The sequence below is a fragment of the Muntiacus reevesi genome, unplaced genomic scaffold, assembly GCF_963930625.1.
Source record: "Muntiacus reevesi unplaced genomic scaffold, mMunRee1.1 SCAFFOLD_33, whole genome shotgun sequence".
NCBI classification, from domain to species: domain Eukaryota; kingdom Metazoa; phylum Chordata; class Mammalia; order Artiodactyla; family Cervidae; genus Muntiacus; species Muntiacus reevesi.
This window is the reverse complement of record NW_027078014.1, coordinates 1,228,543-1,237,366: the sequence shown is the minus strand read 5'-3', so window position 1 is coordinate 1,237,366 and position 8,824 is coordinate 1,228,543.

Here is an 8,824-nt window from a genome sequence, read left to right as displayed (position 1 = left end):
GTCAAACAGGTGGGAATCACGTGGGAGTCACGTTGGAATCACGTGGGAGTCACGTGGGAATCACGTGGGAATCACGTGTCAATCACGTGGGAATCATGTGGGAATCACGTGTCAATCACGAGTGAATCACTTGGGAATCACGTGGGAATAACTTGTCAATCACGTGGGAATTACGGGGGAATCACGTGTCAATCACGTGGGAATCATGTGGGAATCACGTGGGAACCACGTGGGAATCACGTGGAAATCACGTGGAAATCCCTTGGGAATCACGTGTCAATCACGAGGGAATCATGTGGAAATCACGTGTCAATCACGAGTGAATCACGTGGGAATCACGTGGGAATAACGGGTCAATCACGTGGGAATCACGTGGGAATCATGAGTCAATCAAGTAGGCATCAGGTGGGCATCACGTGGGAATCATTTGGGAATCACATGTCATTCATGTTGGAATCACGTGGGAATCACGTGGGAATCACGTGGGTATCAAGTGTGAATAAAGTGACAATCACGTGGGAATCACTTGTCAATCACGTAGGAATCATGCGGGAATCACGAAGGAATCACGTGGCAATCACGTCGGAATCACGTGACAATAATTTGGGAATCACCTGGGGATCACGTGTCAATCACGTGGAAATCACGCGGAAATCACTTGGGAATCACGTTTCAGTCACGTGGGAATCACGTGGGAATCACGTGGGAATCATTTGGGAATCACGTGGGAATCACGTGGGAATCACGGTGGAAACACGCTTTAATCACGTGGGAATCACGTGGAAATCACGTGTCAATGACGTGGGAAACACCTCGGAATCACGTGGGAATCACGTGGGAATCACATGGGAATCACGTGTCAATCACCTGGGAATCACGTGGGAATCACGTGAGTATCACGTGGGAATCACGTGTCAATAACGTGGGAATCACGTGTCAATCACGTGGGAATCACGTGGAATCATGTGTCAATCACAAGGGAATCATGAGGGAGTCACGTGTGAATCACGTGGGAATGACGTGTCAATCACGTGGGACTCACGTGGGAGTCACGTGTCAATCACGTGGGAATCACCTGGGAATCACGTGTCAATCATGTGGAAATCACGTGGGAATCACGTGGGAATCATGCGTCAATCACGGGGGAATTACGTGGGAGTCACGTTGGAATCAAGTGGGAATCACCTGGGTATCACGTGGGAATCACGTGGTAATCACGTGGTAATCACGTGGGAATTACGTGTCAATCTCGTGAGAAACATGTGGGAATCACGTGGAATCACGTGGGAATCACGTGTAACTCACGAGGGAATCACGTGTCAATAACATGGGAATCACGTGTCAATCACGTGGGAATCACGATTGGAATCATGTGGGAATCACGGGGGCATCATGTGGGAATTATTTGGGATTCAGGTGGGAATCACGTGGGAATCACGTGGGAAACACATGGCAATCACGTGGGAATCACGTGGGAATCACGTGGGAATCACGTGTCAATCACGTGGGAATCACGTGGGAATCACGTGGGAATCACGTGTCAATCACGTATGAATCATTATGGAATCACGTAGTAAACACGTGTGAATCATGTGGGAATCACGTTACAAACACTTGGGAATCACCTGCGAACCAAGTGTCAATCACGTGGGAATTACGTGGGAGTCACGTGTCAATCACGTGGGAATCACGAGGGAATCACGTTGGAATCACGTGGGAATCAAGTGGGAATCACATGGGAATCACGTGGGAGTCACGTGTCAATCACGTGGGAATCACATGTTAATCTCGTGGGAATCACGTGGGAATCACGTGGGAATCAGGTGGGAATCACGTGTCAAACACGTGGGAATCACGTGGGAATTATTTGGGAATCACGTGAGAATCAAGAGGGAATCACGTGTAAATAACGTGTGAATAACGTGGGAATCTCGTGGGTATCATGTGGGAATGACGTGTCAATCACGTGGGAGTCAGGTGGGAATCACGTGAAAATCAGGTGGGAATCTCGTGGGAATCACATCACGTGTCAATCACGTGGGAATCACGTGGGAATCACGTGGGAGTCACGTGGGAATCACGTGGGAATGACCTGTCAGTCACGTGGGAATCACGTGGGAATCACGTGGAAATCACGTGTCAATCATGTGGGAATCACGTGGGAATCACGTGGGAATCACTTGTGAATCAGGTGTCAATCACTTGTCAACACGTGGAGATCATGCGTCAAACAGGTGGGAATCACGTGGGAGTCACCTTGGAATCACGTGGGAGTCACGTGGGAATCACGTGGGAATCACGTGTCAATCACGTGGGAATCATGTGGGAATCACGTGTCAATCACGAGTGAATCACTTGGGAATCACGTGGGAATAACTTGTCAATCACGTGGGAATTACGGGGGAATCACGTGTCAATCACGTGGGAATCATGTGGGAATCACGTGGGAACCACGTGGGAATCACGTGGAAATCACGTGGAAATCCCTTGGGAATCACGTGTCAATCACGAGGGAATCATGTGGAAATCACGTGTCAATCACGAGTGAATCACGTGGGAATCACGTGGGAATAACGGGTCAATCACGTGGGAATCACGTGGGAATCATGAGTCAATCAAGTAGGCATCAGGTGGGCATCACGTGGGAATCATTTGGGAATCACATGTCATTCATGTTGGAATCACGTGGGAATCACGTGGGAATCACGTGGGTATCAAGTGTGAATAAAGTGACAATCACGTGGGAATCACTTGTCAATCACGTAGGAATCATGCGGGAATCACGAAGGAATCACGTGGCAATCACGTCGGAATCACGTGACAATAATTTGGGAATCACCTGGGAATCACGTGTCAATCACGTGGAAATCACGCGGAAATCACTTGGGAATCACGTTTCAGTCACGTGGGAATCACGTGGGAATCACGTGGGAATCATTTGGGAATCACGTGGGAGTCACGTGGGAATCACGTGTCATTCACGTGGGCATCAGGTTGGCATCTCGTGGGAATCATTAGGGAATCATGTGTCAATCACGTTGGATTCACGTGGGAATCACGTGGGAATCACGTGTCAATCACGTGGGAATACGTGGGAAACACGTGTGAATCAAGTGTGAATCACGTGACAATCACGTGGGAATCACGTGGGAATCACGTGTCAATCGCGTGGGAATCACGTGGGAATCACGTGGGAATCACGTGTCAATCACGTGGGAACCACGTGGGAATCACGTGTCTATCACGTGGGAGTCACGTGGGAATCACGTGAAAATCAGGTGGGAATCACGTGGGAATCACATCACGTGTCAATCACGTGGGAATCACGTGGGAATCACGTGGGAGTCACGTGGGAATCACGTGGGAATGACCTGTCAGTCACGTGGGAATCACGTGGGAATCACGTGGAAATCACATGTCAATCATGTGGGAATCACGTGGGAATCACGTGGGAATCACGTGGGAATCACTTGTGAATCAGGTGTCAATCACTTGTCAACACGTGGAGATCATGCGTCAAACAGGTGGGAATCACGTGGGAGTCACGTTGGAATCACGTGGGAGTCACGTGGGAATCACGTGGGAATCACGTGTCAATCACGTGGGAATCATGTGGGAATCACGTGTCAATCACGAGTGAATCACTTGGGAATCACGTGGGAATAACTTGTCAATCACGTGGGAATTACGGGGGAATCACGTGTCAATCACGTGGGAATCATGTGGGAATCACGTGGAAATCACGTGGAAATCCCTTGGGAATCACGTGTCAATCACGAGGGAATCATGTGGAAATCACGTGTCAATCACGAGTGAATCACGTGGGAATCACGTGGCAATAACGGGTCAATCACGTGGGAATCACGTGGGAATCATGAGTCAATCAAGTAGGCATCAGGTGGGCATCACGTGGGAATCATTTGGGAATCACATGTCATTCATGTTGGAATCACGTGGGAATCACGTGGGAATCACGTGGGTATCAAGTGTGAATAAAGTGACAATCACGTGGGAATCACTTGTCAATCACGTAGGAATCATGCGGGAATCACGAAGGAATCACGTGGCAATCACGTCGGAATCACGTGACAATAATTTGGGAATCACCTGGGAATCACGTGTCAATCACGTGGAAATCACGCGGAAATCACTTGGGAATCACGTTTCAGTCACGTGGGAATCACGTGGGAATCACGTGGGAATCATTTGGGAATCACGTGGGAATCACGTGGGAATCACGGTGGAAACACGCTTTAATCACGTGGGAATCACGTGGGAATCACGTGTCAATGACGTGGGAAACACCTCGGAATCACGTGGGAATCACGTGGGAATCACATGGGAATCACGTGTCAATCACCTGGGAATCACGTGGGAATCACGTGAGTATCACGTGGGAATCACGTGTCAATCACGTGGGAATCACGTGTCAATCACGTGGGAATCATGTGGGAATCACGTGGGAACCACGTGGGAATCACGTGGAAATCACGTGGAAATCCCTTGGGAATCACGTGTCAATCACGTGGGAATCACATGGGAATCACGTGTCAATCACCTGGGAATCACGTGGGAATCACGTGAGTATCACGTGGGAATCACGTGTCAATCACGTGGGAATCACGTGTCAATCACGTGGGAATCATGTGGGAATCACGTGGGAACCACGTGGGAATCACGTGGAAATCACGTGGAAATCCCTTGGGAATCACGTGTCAATCACGAGGGAATCATGTGGAAATCACGTGTCAATCACGAGTGAATCACTTGGGAATCACGTGGGAATAACGGGTCAATCACGTGGGAATCACGTGGGAATCATGAGTCAATCAAGTAGGCATCAGGTGGGCATCACGTGGGAATCATTTGGGAATCACATGTCATTCATGTTGGAATCACGTGGGAATCACGTGGGAATCACGTGGGTATCAAGTGTGAATAAAGTGACAATCACGTGGGAATCACTTGTCAATCACGTAGGAATCATGCGGGAATCACGAAGGAATCACGTGGCAATCACGTCAGAATCACGTGACAATAATTTGGGAATCACCTGGGAATCACGTGTCAATCACGTGGAAATCACGCAGAAATCACTTGGGAATCACGTTTCAGTCACGTGGGAATCACGTGGGAATCACGTGGGAATCATTTGGGAATCACGTGGGAATCACGGTGGAAACACGCTTTAATCAGGTGGGAATCACGTGGGAATCACGTGTCAATGACGTGGGAAACACCTCGGAATCACGTGGGAATCACGTGGGAATCACATGGGAATCACGTGTCAATCACCTGGGAATCACGTGGGAATCACGTGAGTATCACGTGGGAATCACGTGTCAATCACGTGGGAATCACGTGTCAATCACGTGGGAATCACGTGGAATCATGTGTCAATCACAAGGGAATCATGAGGGAGTCACGTGTGAATCACGTGGGAATGACGTGTCAATCACGTGGGAATCACGTGGGAGTCACGTGTCAATCACGTGGGAATCACCTGGGAATCACGTGTCAATCATGTGGAAATCACGTGGGAATCACGTGGGAATCATGCGTCAATCACGGGGGAATCACGTGGGAGTCACGTTGGAATCAAGTGGGAATCACCTGGGTATCACGTGGGAATCACGTGGTAATCACGTGGTAATCACGTGGGAATTACGTGTCAATCTCGTGAGAAACATGTGGGAATCACGTGGAATCACGTGGGAATCACGTGTAACTCACGAGGGAATCACGTGTCAATAACATGGGAATCACGTGTCAATCACGTGGGAATCACGATTGGAATCATGTGGGAATCACGGGGGCATCATGTGGGAATCATTTGGGATTCAGGTGGGAATCACGTGGGAATCACGCGGGAATCACATCTCAATTACGTGGAAATCACGTGGGAATCAGGTGGTAATCACGTGTCAATCACGTGCGAATCTCGTGCGAATCACGTGTCAATCACGAGGAAATCGCGTGGGAATCACGTGGGAATCACGTGTCAATCACGTGGAAATCACGTGTCAATCATGTGGGAATCACGTTTCAATCACATGGGAGTCACTTGGGAATCACGAAGGTTTCACGTGAAAATCACGTGGGAATCACGTGTCAATCACGTGGGAATCACGTGAAAATCACGTGTCAATTACGTGGGAATCACGTGTAAATCACGTGGAAATCACGTGTCAATTAAGTGGGAATCTCGTGGGAATCACGTGGGAATCACATGGGAATCACTTGTCAATCATGTGGGAATCACGTGGGAATCACGTTTCAATCACGTGGGAATCACGTGGGAATCACGTGTCAATCACGTTGGATTCAAGTGGGAATCAGGTAGGATTCACGTTAGAGTCACGTGGGAATCACGTGTCAATCACGTGGGAATCGATTGGGGATTACGTGTCAATCATCTGGGAATCACGTGATAATCACGTGGGAATCACGTGGGTATCACGTGGGAATCACGTGCCAATCATCTGGGAATCTCGTGGAAATCACGTGTCAATCACGTGGGTATCACGTGAGAATAACGTGCCAATCACTTGTCAATCACGTGGGAATCACGTGAGAATCACGTGTCAATCACGTGGGAATCACGTGCGAATCACGTGGAAATCACGTTTGAATCACGTGTCAATCACGTGGGAATCACGTCGGAATTATGCGGGAATCACATCTCAATCACGTGGAAATCACGTGGGAATCACGTGACATTCACCTGGGATTCACGGGGGAATCACGTGGAAATCACGGCGGAATCATGTGGGAATCACGTGTCAATCACGTGGGAATCACGTGGGATTCACGTGTCAATCACGCGGAAATCTCGTGGGAATCACGTGGGAATAACTTGTGAATCACGTGGGAATCACGTGGGAATCATGTGAGAATCACATGGGAATCATGTGTGAATCACGAGGTAATCATGTGGGAATCACGTGTGAATCACGTGGGATTCACGTGGGAATCACGTGGGTATCACGTGTGAATCACGTGGGAGTTACTTGGGAATCACGTAGGTTTCACGTGAAAATCACGTGGGAATCACGTGAGAATCACGTGGGAATCACGTGTCAATCACGTGGGAATCACGTGGGAATCACGTGTCAATCACGTGGGAATCACGTGTCAATCAAGTGGGAATCACTTGGGAATCACTTGGGAATCACGTGTCAATCACGTGGGAATCACGTATCAATCACGAGGGAATGACGTGGGAATCACGTGTCAATCACGTGGGAATCACGTGTCAATCACGTGGGCATCACGTGGGCATCACGTGGGAATCACGTGGGAATCACGTGTGAATCACGTGTCAATCAGGAGAGAATCATGTGTGAATCACATGGGAATCACCTGAGAATCACGTGGGAATCACGTGTCAATCATGTGGGAATCACGTGGGAATCATGTGTCAATCACGTTGGAATCATTGGGAATCACGTCTCAATCACATGGGATTCACGTGGGAATCAGGTGGGAATCACTTGTCAATCACGTGTCAATCAAGTGGAATTCACGTGGGAATCAGGTGGGAATCACGTGTCAATCACGTGTCAATTACGTGGGAATCACGTGGTAATCACGTGTCAATCACGTGGGAATCACGTGGGAATCACGAGGGAATCACGTGGGAATCACGTGGAAATCACGTGGTAATCACGTGGGAATCACGTGGGAATCACGTGTCAATCACGGGGGAATCACTTGGGAATCACGTGGGAATCATGTGCAAATCACGTGGGAATCACGTGTCAATCACGTGGGAATCACGCGGGAATCACATCTCAATTACGTGGAAATCACGTGGGAATCAGGTGGGAATCACGTATCAATCACGTGGGAATCACTTGGGAATCACGTGGGATTCACGTGTCAATCACGCGGGAATCTCGTGGGAATCACGTGGGAATAACTTGTGAATCACGTGGGAATCACGTGGTAATCATGTGAGAATCACATGGGAATCACGTGTGAATCACGAGGAAATCACGTGGTAATCACGTCGGAATCAGGTGGGAATCACGTTTCAATCACGTGGGAATAACGTGGGAATCACGTTTCAATCACGTGGGAGTCACTTGGGAATCACGTGTCAGTCACGTGGGAATCACGTGGGAATCACGTGTCAATAACGTGGCAATCACGTGGGAATCACGTGGGAATCACTTGTTCGTCACGTGGGAATCACGTGGGAATCACGTATCATTCACATGGGAATCACGTGGGAATCACGTGGGAATCACGTGGTAATCACGTGTCAATCACGTGCGAATCTCGTGCGAATCACGTGTCAATCACGAGGAAATCGCGTGGGAATCACGTGGGAATCACGTGTCAATCACGTGGAAATCACGTGTCAATCACGTTGGAATCACGTTTCAATCACATGGGAGTCACTTGGGAATCACGAAGGTTTCACGTGAAAATCACGTGGGAATCACGTGTCAATCACGTGGGAATCACGTGAAAATCACGTGTCAATTACGTGGGAATCACGTGTAAATCACGTGGGAATCACGTGTCAATTAAGTGGGAATCTCGTGGGAATCACGTGGGAATCACGTGTCAATCACGTGGGAATCAGATGGGAATCACTTGTCAATCACGTGGGAATCACGTGGGTATCACGTTTCAATCACGTGGGAATCACGTGGGAATCACGTTTCAATCACGTTGGATTCAAGTGGGAATCAGGTAGGATTCACGTTAGAGTCACGTGGGAATCACGTGTCAATCACGTGGGAATCGATTGGGGATTACGTGTCAATCATCTGGGAATCACGTGGTAATCACGTGGGAATCACGTGATTATCAA